Source organism: Triticum urartu, chromosome 5 (assembly GCF_003073215.2).
Source record: "Triticum urartu cultivar G1812 chromosome 5, Tu2.1, whole genome shotgun sequence".
NCBI lineage: Eukaryota > Viridiplantae > Streptophyta > Magnoliopsida > Poales > Poaceae > Triticum > Triticum urartu.
In genome coordinates, this window is record NC_053026.1 from 178,494,319 (window position 1) to 178,508,368 (window position 14,050).

Sequence of the window (14,050 nt, forward strand, 5' to 3'; positions counted from 1 at the left end):
GCGGGGGGCAACTTCAAGCAGCAGCGTAGCAAGACAGCAGCAACAGAAGGGGACGATGAGGGTGAGCAGCAGAGGCGGGGCGAGGCCTAGCCCGGGAGCGCACACGTGTGAGCGCGGGCCGGCGAAGGCAGGCACGCACGCGGGGGGGGGGGGGGGGGGGGGCTAGCTACAAGCGGCGGCAACAGTGGAGCACTCGAGCAGCGACAACATCGCTAAGCTCATGGGGGGTCGGGGAGGCTCGAGCTTGTCAGCGATGGGCAAATCGAGCGGCAGACGACGGCGACCAAAGAAGGAAGGAGCGCTCGATCTTAGCGATGTAGAGGCGCCCAGCTCGAGCCGTTCGGCGTAGTAGGAGTAGAGGAGCGAGGCGGAGCTCGTGGACATGGTGGGACGACGTGGGGTGGCTACTGGCCACGGTATCGGCCCGTCGACGATGATGGAAGCGCTCGGGTGTTCTCGAATTGAGTGGAGCGTGCGAGGAGAGGGGAGGGAAGTGTGCTAGGGTTGTCCAGGTGGCTTGGGGTAGACCTTATCCATCGCGGGGAGTCGCGGATGGATGCCGCGTGTGCATCGGCGGCATGGACGTCACACGCACGTCTAGCGCGCCTCTGTGAACAGAGGTAGGAGGAGATAGGGGCGCCTGGTGGGCCGGGGCTCACTGTGCACTTGAGGCCCAAGTGCACAACAGGGACTTTTATTTTTCTTTTATCTTTTCTGTTTTATATTTATTTTTCTATTAAATTTAGCAACTAAATTATTTTTGTTAAATGTGACAATTGGCACATAAATACTATGTAACATATTCAAGAGGCCCACAAAGTTTGAGGTCAATTTGAATTGTATAAATAGTTATTTATTTTGAAAATTCCATTTTATTTGCTTTTGGACCACTTATTAATTCCCTAGGAATTTATTTGTGACTCAAATGAGGTTGGTTTCAACATGAAAATGATTAGGGGGATTTATAGAATAATGCGATCATTTTTGTTTTGTTGTTCGTAAAAATAATAATTTCACATGCAAATTTAAATTTGAATTTGTCTTTGATTTTTTTGGGACAAGTGGTAATTTAGCTTAGCAAGCCTGGTGACATGGCATTTTATACGTCTCCAATGTATCTATAATTTTTTATTGTTCCATGCTATTAAAGTATAATTTTTTGATGTTTTATACTCATTTACTAGCAACTTTATATCATTTTTTGGGACTAACCTATTTTTTTTCTAGATCTATTTGATGTAATGACTTTTTGCGGTTTGCTAGTTGGGATGCGATGAATTATGAGTTTATGATCAGATCTATCCATGAATATTATTTGAGTCTTTGCTGAACTATTTTATGCATGACTGTTATAGCCTCGTATTTCTTCTCCGAAACTTTGGTTTGGTTTGGTCAACTAGATTGATTTTTCTTGCCATGGGGAGAGGTGCTTTGTGATGGGTTCGATCTTGCGGTGCTCAATCTGAGTGACAGAAGGAGACATGACACACATGTATCATGGCCATTAAGGATAAAAAGATGGGGTCTATTCCTACATGAATAGATCTTGTTTACATCATGCCATTGTTTTTATTGCATTACTCCGTTTTCCATGAACTTAATACACTAGATGTATGCTGGATAGCGCTCGATGTATGGAGTAGTAGTAGTAGATGCAGGATGAAGTCGGTCTACTAATCTTGGACGTGATGCCTATATACATGGTCATTGCCTTGGATATCATCATAATTATTTGCTCTTCTGTCAATTTGCCCAATAGTAATTTGTTTACCCACCGTATGCTATTTTCTCGAGAGAAGCCTCTTGTAAAATCTATGGCCCCCGGGTCTATTTCCTATCATATTATTTTCAGATATATTAATCGAAAAATCCAAAAATACCTTGCTGCACTTTTTATTTCTTTATTTTATTATTTGTTTTTGCTAGATCTGCTATCCAAACTCATACAATTTAATCTATCTCAATATAGAGGAGGGATTGACAACCCCTCTTACGCGTTGGGTTGCAAGTTTTTGTTGTTTGTGTGCAGGTGCTGTTTACGTAGTTTTGCTTGGTTCTCATACTGGATTGATAACCTTGGTTTCATAACTAAGGGAAACACTTACCGTTGTTGTTCTACATCATCCTCTCCTCTTCGGGGAATTACCAATGCAGATACAAGCAATCAGGAAGAATTTCTGGCGCCGTTGCTAGGGAGACATTATCAACATCTATCAGGTTCCCACGCATAAACTCTCATCTCCTTGCAGTTACTTTATTTTCCATTTGCCTCTTGTTTTCATCTCCCCCACTTCTAAAACATTTTTGCAAAAATACAAAAATATTTTTTGTTTACCCTTTCCTCGTTTGCTCCTTTTGTTTGAGATCTTGCTTGCCTATCTTATCGCTATAGCTAGTTCTTCACCTACTATATGTACCCCTGAGAATAAAGTTCTCAATTTTAATCAAAGGGGAGGAGGGAATTTGAAGGATACTTGTTATAGCATTGACAATGTTCAAGAAAGGCCTACCAAAGATAATGGGACAAAAGTCATCTTGTGAGGAACAAAGAACTAGAAAATCAGTAGGATATTTTATTTTCCCACACAAGACTTCAACATCTCTAACAATCCCTAGTGGTGTGATGGTGTCTCTATTAGCAAGTTTAATAGTAACATCTATATCTATATCTTCTATTTCAACGGGTGCTATGTCATTCATAATTTCTTGGTATAAGGTAAAAGGAATAACACTCACACTAGCACCTAAATCACATAAACCATGATAAAAGTGATTTCCTATTTTGGCTGAGACAACAGGCATGCCTATAACAGGTCTATGTTTATCTTTTTCATCGGGTTTGGCAATTCTAGCGGCTTCATCACAGAAATAAGTAACATGCCCATAAATATTTTCTACCAAAAGATCTTTAACCATAGCAACACTAGGTTCTACTTCGATTTGTTCAGCAGGTTTGGGTGCTCTAATATTACTTTTGTGAACCATAGTTGAAACCTTAGCATGTTCCTTTATCCTAACAGGGAAATGTGGTTTTTCAATATAAGTAGTAGGCACAACTGGATCAACATTGTAAATAATGGTTTCATCTTTAGCTATTATAGGTTCTTTAATTTCTTCTTTAATAGGGGGCTGATAGTTAAACCACTTCTCCTTAGGGAGATCAACATGAGTAGAAAATGATTCACAAAAATAGGTTATTATCTCAGAGTCAAGTCCATATTTAGTGCTAAACTTTTGAAATGCATGGGTATTCATAAAATATTTAACAAATCAAATTCAAGCTTGATACCTGACTCTTTACCTTCGTCGAGTTTCCAATCTTCAGAGTTGCGTTTGATTCTCTCTAAGACATCCCACCTGAATTCAATAGTCTTCTTCATAAAAGAACCAGCACAAGAAGTATCAAGCATGGATTGATCATCACGAGAAAGCCGAGCATAAAAGTTCTAAATAATAATTTCTCTCGAGAGCTCATGATGGGGGCATGAATATATCATTGACTTAAGACTCCCCCAAGCTAGAGCGACACTTTCTCCTTCACGAGGACAAACATTATATATGTAATTCCGATCATGATGGACTAGATGCATAAGATAATATTTTTGGTGAAATTCCATTTTCAACTGATATAATCGCATAGCCTATACCATGTCAATGCTTTTCCCTTTAAAGATAAAGGGAAAATCTTCTTCTTAGTTTCATCTTCGGATAAACCTGCAAGCTTAAATAATCCACAAATTTCATCCACATATATCAAGTGCATATCAGGATGTTCAGTTCCATCTCCTGCATAAGGATTAGCTAGCAGTTGTTCTATCATACCCATAGGAATTTCATAACCAATATTTTCAATAGGTGCAGTAGGTTGAGGGGAAACTAATCGTGGTTCCGGTCAAGGTGAAGATACCCCGAACAAACCCCTCAAAGGATGGTTCTTCATAGTAATAAGTGACAATAAATTCCAGCACGTAGTAATAATTTTTCCTTACCAATTTCCACTTACCAAGAGCGCTTCACTCCCCGGCAACAGCGCCAGAAAAGAGCCTTGATGACCCACAAGTTTAGGGTATCAATCATAGTCCATTTGATAAGTAAGAGTGTCGAACCCAGCGAGGAGCACAAGGAAATGACAAGTGGTTTTCAGCAAGGCAATTTCTGCAAGCACTGAAATTGTCGGTAACAAGTAGTTTGATAGCAAGGTAATTTGTAACGAGCAAGTAACGATAACGGTAAATAAAGTGCAGCAAGGTAGCCCAATCCTTTTGTGGCAAAGGACATGCCAAAACAGTCTCTAATAATAAGCAAAGGGTTCTTGAGGGTACACGGGAGTTTCATCTAGTCACTTTCATCATCTTGGTTTGATTCGTGTTCGCTACTTTGATAATTTGATATGTGGGTGGACCGGTGCTTAGGTGCTGTTCTTACTTGAACAAACCTCCTACTTATGATTAACCCCCTCGCAAGCATCCGCAACTACGAGACACGTATTAATATAAAATCTAACCATAGCATTAAACTTTTGGATCCAAATCGGTCCCTTACGAAGTAGCGCATAAACTAGGGTTTAAGATTCTGTCACTCTAGAAACCAATCATCTAATAACTACTCCACAATCCATTCCCTTAGGCCCAAGTATGGTGAAGTGCCATGTAGTCGACGTTCACATGACACCACTAAGGGAATCACAACATACATATCATCAAAATATCGAACACATATCAAGTTCACATGATTACTTGCAAAAAGATTTTCCCGTGACCTCAAGAACAAAAGTAACTACTCAAGTAACATAATGGATCTGAACATATAACCTTCCACCAAATAAACCATATAGTAATCAACTACAAGATGTAATCGACACTACTAGTCACCAACAGGTACCAATTTCAGGTTCCGGTACAAAGATTGAACACAAGAGATGAACTAGGGTTTCAGAGGAGATGGTGCTGTTGAAGATGTTGATGAAGATTGGCCTCCCAAAGATAAGAGGTTTGTTGGTGATGACGATGACGATGATTTCCCCCTCCGGGAGGGAAGTTTCCCTGACGGAATGGCTCCACCGGAGGGCAAAAGTGCTCCTGCCCAAGTTTCGCCTAGAGACGGTGGCGCTCCGTCCCAAAAGTCCTCTCCTTATTTTTTCTAGTTGAAAATGACTTATATACCAGAAGATGGGCACCGGATGTGGGCCGGGCTAAGCACAACCCACTAGGGCGCGCCTAGGTGGGTTGTGCCCACCTGGTGGGCCCCCTTCAGTAGTTATTTGCTCCAGTATTTTTCATATATTCCAAAACAATTCTCCGTAATTTTTTTAGCTCATTTGGAGATGTGCAGAATAGGTGACTCTGACGTCGCATTTTCAGGTCCAGAATTCCAGCTACCGACATTCTCCCTCTTTGCGTAAACCTTGCATATTATGAGAGAAAAGGCATCATAATTACTCTATAAAGCATTATTATGCATTAAAACACTATAAATAACAATAGGAAAACATGATGCAAAATGGACGTATCAGTATGGAGATACCGATGATCGAATCTCGGGCAAGTAACACACCGACAGACAAAGGGAACTACATATGTTGTCATAAAGGTTCGACCGATAAAGATCTTCGTAGAATATGTAGGAACCAATATGGGTATCCAGGTCCCACTATTGGTTATTGACCGGAGAAGCGTCTCGGTCATGTCTGCATCAGTCTTAATCTCGTAGGGTCCGCACGCTTAACGTTCGTTGATGATGTAGTACTATATGAGTTATGTATGTTGGTGACCGAATGTTGTTCGGAGTCCCGGATGTGATCACGGACGACGAGGAGCTCCGGAATGGTTCGGAGGTAAAGATTGATATATAGGATGATAGTATTTGGTCTCCGGAAGAGTTTTGGAATGCACCGGTATTTATCGAATCACCGGAAGTGGTTCCGGAAGGCCACGGGGAGTTATTGGGCCAAACGGGCCAACGAGGGGAGCACACCAGCCCACAAAGGGGCTGGTGCGCCCCACCTCATGGCCGCCAGCCCTAGGGAAGGAAGGAAGTGGGCTGCCCCCTCTTGCCTTCTCTTCCACATGCTAAGAAAGGAAAGGGGTGGGGCGCCTCTCCTCCTGCCTTCTCCCCACGCGCCAAGAAAGTAAGGGGCACGCCTATGGCAGGCGCCCTAGGGCGGCCGCCAGCCCCCTTGGCGTGCGCCTAGGGCTGCCTCCCCTCCTCCTCCACCTATATATATGAAGGAGGGGAGGGGGCACCACACACCACAAATCCCAAGCCGTGTGTCGGCGCCCCCTCTTCCTCTTGATCCTCCTCCTCTCTAAACCGTTGTGCTTGGCGAAGCCCTGCAGAATAGTTTCATCATCACCGTCACCACGTCGTCGTGCTGCCGGAACTCATCTAATACTTTGACCCTATTGCTGGATCAAAAAGGCAAGGACGTCATCGAGCTGAACGTGTGCTAAACGCGGAGGTGTCGTGAGTTCGGTGCTTGATCGAAACGGATCGTGAAGGTGTATGACTACTGCTACCTCTTGAGCATGCGTTGGTTTTCCCTTGAAGAGGAAAGCGTGATGCATCAAAGCAGCGTAAGTATTTCCCTCAGTTTTTGAGAACCAAGGTATCAATCCAGTAGGAGACCACGCGTGACACACCTCGTACCTACACAAACAAATAAGAACCTCGCAACCAACGCGATAAAGGGGTTGTCAATCCCTTCACGGCCACTTGCAAGAGTGAGATCTGATAGATCTGATAATGATAAGATAAATATTTTTGGTATTTTTATCATATAGATTGAAAGTAAAGATTGCAAAATAAAATAGATTGGAAAATTGTATGATGGAAAATAGACCCGGGGGCCATAGGTTTCACTAGTGACTTCTCTCAAGATAGCATAAGTATTACGGTGGGTGAACAAATTATTGTCGAGCAATTGATAGAATCGAGCATAGTTATGAGAATATATAGGTATGATCATGTATATAGGAATCACATCCGTGACACGTAGACCGACTCCTGCCTGCATCTACTACTATTACTCCACACATTGACCGCTATCTAGCATGCATCTAGAGTATTAAGTTCATAAGAACAGAGTAACGCCTTAAGCAAGATGACATGATGTAGAGGGATAAACTCATGCAATATGATATAAACCCCATCCTTTTATCCTCGATGGCAACAATACAATACATGTCGTTTCCCTTTCTGTCACTGGGATCGAGCACCGCAAGATTGAACCCAAAGCTAAGCACTTCTCCCATTGCAAGAAAGATCAATCTAGTAGGCCAAACCAAACTGATAATTCGAAGAGACATGCAAAGATAACCAATCATACATAAAAGAATTCAAAGAAGATTCAAATATTATTCATAGATAAACTTGATCATAAACCCACAATTCATTGGATCTCGATAAACACACCGCAAAAGAAGATTATATCGAATAGATCTCCAAGAGAATCGAGGAGAACTTTGTATTGAGATCCAAAGAGAGAGAAGAAGCCATCTAGCTACTAGCTATGGACCCGAAGGTCTAAAGTAAACTACTCACGCATCATCGGAGAGGCCATGGAGTTGATGTAGAGGCCCTCCGTGATCAATGCCCCCTCCGGCAGAGCTCCGGAAAAGGCCCCAAGATGGGATCTCTTGGGTACAGAAGGTTGCGGCGGTGGAAATAGGGTTTCGTGGTGCTCCTGGATGTTTGCGGGGTATATGAATATATATAGGAGGAAGAAGTAGGTCGATGGAGCAACGGGGGGCCCACGAGGGTGGAGGGTGCGCCCCCTGCCTCGTGGCCTCCTCGATTGTTTCTTGACGTCCACTCCAAGTCCCCTGGATCACGTTTGTTCCAAAAATCACGCTCCCGAAGGTTTCATTCCGTTCGGACTCCGTTTGATATTCCTTTTCTGCGAAACACTGAAATAGGCAAAAAAACATCAATTTGGGCTGGGCCTCCGGTTAATAGGTTAGTCCCGAAAATAATATAAAGGTGTAAAATAAAGCCCATTATCATCCAAAACAAATAATATAATAGCATGGAACAATCAAAAAATATAGATATGTTGGAGACGTATCAACTACATCAACCGCATTGATAAACGCTTCCGCTTAGCGATCTACAAGGGTATGTAGATGCTCTCCCTCTGTCGTAGCTATGCATCTCCATAGATATACATTGCGTGTGCGTAGATTTTTTTGTTTTCCATGCAACGATCCCCAACAATGGTATTAGAGCCAGGTCTATGCGTAGATGATATGCACGAGTAGAACACAAAGGAGTTGTGGGCAGTGATGTTCATATTGCTTCCCACCAATGTCTTATTTTGATTCGGCAGCATTGTGGGAGGAAGCGGCTCAGACCAACCTTACATGTCCACGTACATGAGAATAGTTCCACCGACTAACATGCAACTTGGTTTGCATAAAGGTGACTGGTGGGTGTGTGTTTCTCCCACTTTAGTTGAATCTAATTTGACTATGGTGGTCCTTGCAGAAGGTTAAATAGAAACCATTGTGTTTTTGCATAGGTAAGAACGGTTCTAGCTAGTTTCCCGTAGCAGCCACGTAAAACTTGCAACAACAAAGTAGAGGACGTCTAACTTGTTTTTGCAGGGCATGTTATGATGTGATATGGTCAAGATGTGATATGATATATGTTGATGTATGAGATGATCATGTTTTGTAATAAGTTTACGACTTGCATGTCGATGAGTACGACAACTGGCAGGAGCCTTTGGGTTGTCTTTAATTATTGTATGACTTGTGTGTCAATCACTTAGCGCCATGTAATTGCTTTACTTTATCGCTATGCATTAGCAATAGTTGTAGAAGCAATAGTTGGCGAGATGACCCCAATGCAACGATGGAGATCAAGTTGTCTCACCGGCGACGATGGAGATCATGCTGTTGCTTTGGAGATGGAGATCAAAAGCACAAGATGATGATGGCCATATCATGTCACATTTTTGATTGCATGTGATGTTTATCCTTTATGCATCTTATTTTGCTTAGAATGACGGTTGCATTATAAGATGATCCCTTCACTTAATTTCAAGATAAAAGTATTCTTCCTAAGTATGCATCGTTGCTAAACTTCATCGTTTCGAAGCACCTCATGATGATCGGGTGTGATAGACTCTATGTTCACATATAACGGGTGTAAGCCAGCTTTGCACATGCAGAATACTTGGGTTGAACTTGACGAGCCTAGCACGTACAGACATGGTCTCGAAACACTAAAGACCGAAAGGTCGAACGTGAGTCATATAGTAGATATGATCAACATGGAGATGTTCACCATTGAAGACTACCCCATCTCATGTGATGATCGGACATGGGTTAGTTGATTTGGATTATGTATCACTTAGACAACTTGAGGGATATTGATTTAAGTGGGAGTTCATTAGTAATTTGATTATTTGAACTAAAATTTATCATGAACTTAGTCTAATAGTTTTTGCAAATCTATGTTGTAGATCAATGGCCCGTGCTACCGTTCCCTTAAATTTTAATGCGTTCCTAGAGAAAGCTAAGTTGAAAGATGATGGTAGCAACTACATGGACTGAACCCATAACATAAGGATTATCCTCATTGCTACACAGAAGAATTATGTCCTTGATGCACCACTAGGTGACAGACTTGCTGCAGGAGCTGATGCAGATGTTATGAACATTTGGCAAGCTTGATCTGATGACTACTCGATAGTTCAGTGTGCCATGCTTTACGGCGTGGAACGCCCCAGAGCATATGAGATGTTCCAAGAGCTGAAGTTGATATTTCAAGCTAATGCTCAGGTTGAGAGATATGAAGTCTCGAACAAGTTCTTTCGCTATAAGATGGAGGAGAACAGTTCTGCCAGTGAGCACATACTCAAAATGTCTGGGTACCACAACCACTTGACTCAGCTTGGAATTGATCTTCAAGTTCATAGTGTTATTGACATAGTTCTTTAGTCACTGCCACCAAGCTACAAAGGGTTCGTGATGAACTATAATATGAAAAGGATGACAAAAATGATTCCCGAGCTCTTCGCGATGCTGAAATCGGCAGAGGTAGGGATCAAGAAAGAGCATCAAGTGTTGATGGTAACAAGACCACCAATTTTAAGAAAAAAGGCAAGTGAAACAAAGGGAAGTTCAAGAAGACTGACAAGCAAGCTGCTGGTCCTGTGAAGAAGCCAAAAGCTGGACCCAAGCCTGAAACTGAGTGCTTCCACTACAAAGGAAATGGTCACTGGAAGCGAAACTGCCCCAAATACCTAGTAGATAAGAAGGATGGCAAAGTGAACAAAGGTATATTTGATATACATTTTATTTATGTGTTCCTTACTAATGCTCATAGTGGCGCTTGGTTATTTGATACTGGTTCAGTTGCTCATATTTGTAACTCGAAACAGGAGCTGCGGAATAAACGAAGATTGGTTAAGAACGAGGTGACGATGCACGTCGGAAATGGTTCCAAGGTTGATGTGGTCACCGTCGGCACGCTACCTCTACATCTACCTTTGGGATTAGTTTTAGATATGAATAATTGTTATTTGGAGCCAGCGTTGAGCATGAACATTATATCTGGATCTTCTTTATTGTGAGACAGTTATTCATTTAAGTTAGAAAATAATGGTTGTTCTATTTATATGAGCAATATCTTTTATGGTCATGTACCTTTAATGAATGGTCTATTCTTGTTGAACCTCGATCGTAGTGATACACATATTCATAATATTGATGCCAAAAGATGGAAAGTTGATAATGATAGTGCAACATACTTGTGGCACTTCTGTTTAGGTCATTTTGGTGTAAAACGCATGAAGAAACTCCATGCGGATGGACTTTTGGAATCACTTGATTATGAATCATTTGATACTTGTGAACCATACCTCATGGGTAGGATGACTAAAACTCTGTTGTTTGGAACAATGGAGAGAGCTAATAACTTTTTGGAAATAATACATACTGATGTATGCGGTTCGGTGAGTGTTGAAGCACGCGGCGGGTATCATTATTTTCTAACCTTCATAGATGATTTGAGCAGGTATGGGTATATCTACTTGATGAAACACAAGTCTGAAACATTTGAAAAGTTCAAAGAATTTCAGAGTGAAGTGGAGAATCATCGTAACAAGAAAATAAAGTTTCTACGGTTTGATCGCGGAGGTGAATATTTGAGTTACGAGTTTGGCCTTCATTTAAGACAATGTGGAATTGTTTCACAACTCACGCCACCTGGAACACCATAGCGCAATGGTGTGTCCGAACGTCATAACCGTACTATATTAGATATGGTGCATTCTATGACGTCTCTTACCGATTTGCCGCTATCATTTTCGGGTTATGCATTAGAGACATCCACATTCACTTTAAATAGGGCACCGTCTAAATCCGCTGAGACGACACCGTATGAACTATGGTTTGGCAAGAAACCTAAGCTATCATTTCTTAAAGTTTGGGGATGCGACACTTATGTCAAAATGCTTCAACCTGATAAGCTCGAACCCCAAGCGGAGAAGTGCGTCTTCATAGGATACCCTAAAGAAACTATTGGTTATACCTTCTACCACAGATCCGAAGGCAAGATCTTTGTTGCTAAGAATGGGTCATTTCTAGAGAAGGAGTTTTTCTCGAAAGAAGTGAGTTGGAGGAAAGTAGAACTTGATGAGATAATTGTACCTTCTCTTGAATTGGAAAGTAGCACATTAGAGAAAACTGTTCCCGTGATGCCTACACCAACTAGAGAAGAAGCTAGTGATGATGATCATGAAACTTCAGATCAAGTTACTACAGAACCTCGTAGGTCGACCAGAACACGTATCGCACCAGAGTGGTATGATAATTCTGTCCTAGAAGTCATGTTGTTAGACAACGGGAACTTGCAAACTATGAAGAAGCTATGATGAGCTAGATTCTAACAAATGGCTTGAGGCCATGAAATCTAAGATAGGATCCATGTATGAGAACAAAGTGTGGACTTTGGTGGACTTGCCCGATGATCGGCAAGCCATTGAGACTAAATGGATCTTCAAGAGGAAGATGGACGTTGATGGTAATATTACTGTCTACAAAGCTCACTTATCGCAAAGGTTTTCGACAAGTTCATGGAGTTGACTATGATGAGACTTTCTCACCCATAGTGATGCTTAAGTCTATCAGAATCATGTTAGCAATTGCCGCATTTTATGATTATGAAATCTGGCAAATGGACGTCAAAACTGCATTCCTTAACGGATTCTTAAAGAAGAGTTGTATATGATGCAACGAGAAGGTTTTGTCGATGCTAAAGGTGCTAGCAAAGTGTGCAAGCTCCAACGATCCATCTATGGATTGGTGCAAGTATCTCGGAGTTGGAATATACGCTTTGATAAGGTGATCAAAGCATTTGGTTTTATACAAACTTACAGTGAAGCCTGTATTTACAAGAAAGTGAGTGGGGGCTCTGTAGCATTTCTAATATTATATGTGGATGACATATTACTGATTGGAAATGATATAGAATTTCCGGATAGCATAAAAGGATATTTGAATAAGAATTTTTCAATGAAAGACCTTGGTGAAGCTGCTTACATATTGGGCATCAAGATCTATAGGGATAGATCAAGACGCTTAATAGGACTTTCACAAAGCACATACCTTGACAAAGTTATGAAGAAGTTCAAAATGGTCCAGTCAAAGAAAGGGTTCTTACCCGTGTTGCAAGGTGTGAAATTGAATCAAACTCAAAGTTTGACCACGCCAGAAGATAGGGAGAGAATGAAAGTCATTCCCTATGCCTCAACCATAGGTTCTATAATGTGTACCAGACCTGATGTGTGCCTTGCCATAAGTCTGGCAGGGAGGTACCAAAGTAATCTAGGAGTGAATCACTGGATAGTGGTCAAGAATATCCTAAAGTACCTGAAAAGGACCAAGGGTATGTTTCTTGTTTATGGAGGAGACGAAGAGCTCATCGTAAAGGGTTACGTCGATGCTAGCTTCGACACAGATCTGGATGACTCTAAGTCACAAACCAGATACATATTTAAATTGAATGGTCGAGCTGTTAGTTGGTGCAGTTCCAATCAGAGCGTCGTGGCGGGATCTACATGTGAAGCGGATTACATAGCTGCTTCGGAAGCAGCGCATGAAGGAGTCTGGATGAAGGAGTTCATATTCCATCTGGGTGTAATACCCAATGCATCGGGTCCGATGACAATCTTTTGTGACAACACTTGAGAAATTGCCTTAGCCAAGGAGTCCAGGTTTCACAAGAGAACCAAACACATCAAGCGACGCTTCAACTCCATTCGTGAAAAGGTCAAGGATGGAGACATAGAAATTTGTAAAATACATGCGGATCTGAATGTGGCAGACTCGTTGACTAAACCTCTTCCATGGGTAAAACATGATCAGCACGAGACTCCATGGGTGTTAGATTCATTCCTATGTAATCTAGATTATTGACTCTAGTGCAAGTGGGAGACTGTTGGAAATATGCCCCAGAGGCAATAATAAAGTGGTTATTTTTATATTTCCTTAATCATGATAAAGGTTTATTGTTCATGCTATAATTGTATTGATCGGAAACTTAAATACATGTGTGAATACATAAACAAATGCCAAGTCCCTAGTAAACCTCTACTGGACTAGCTCGTTGAGAAAAAGATGGTTAAGGTTTCCTGACCATAGACATGAGTTGTCATTTGATAACGGGGTCATGTCATTAGGAGAATGGTGTGATGGACAAGACCTATTTGTTAGCTTAGCATATGATCGTTTAGTTTATTGCCACTGCTTTCTTAATGTCAAATACATATTCCTTCGACCATGAGATCATGCAACTCTAGGATATCAGAGGAATACCTTGTGTGCTATCAAACATCACTTGTAACTAGGTGATCATAAAGGTGCTCTACAAGTGTATCCGAAGGTGTCTGTTGAGTTGGCGTGAATTAAGATTGGGATTTGTCACTCCGTATGATGAAGAGGTATCTCTGGGCCCTCTGGTAATACATCATCACAAGAAGTTTGCAAGCAAAGTGACTAAGGAGTTAGTTACAAGATGTTGTATTACGGAACGAGTAAATAGACTT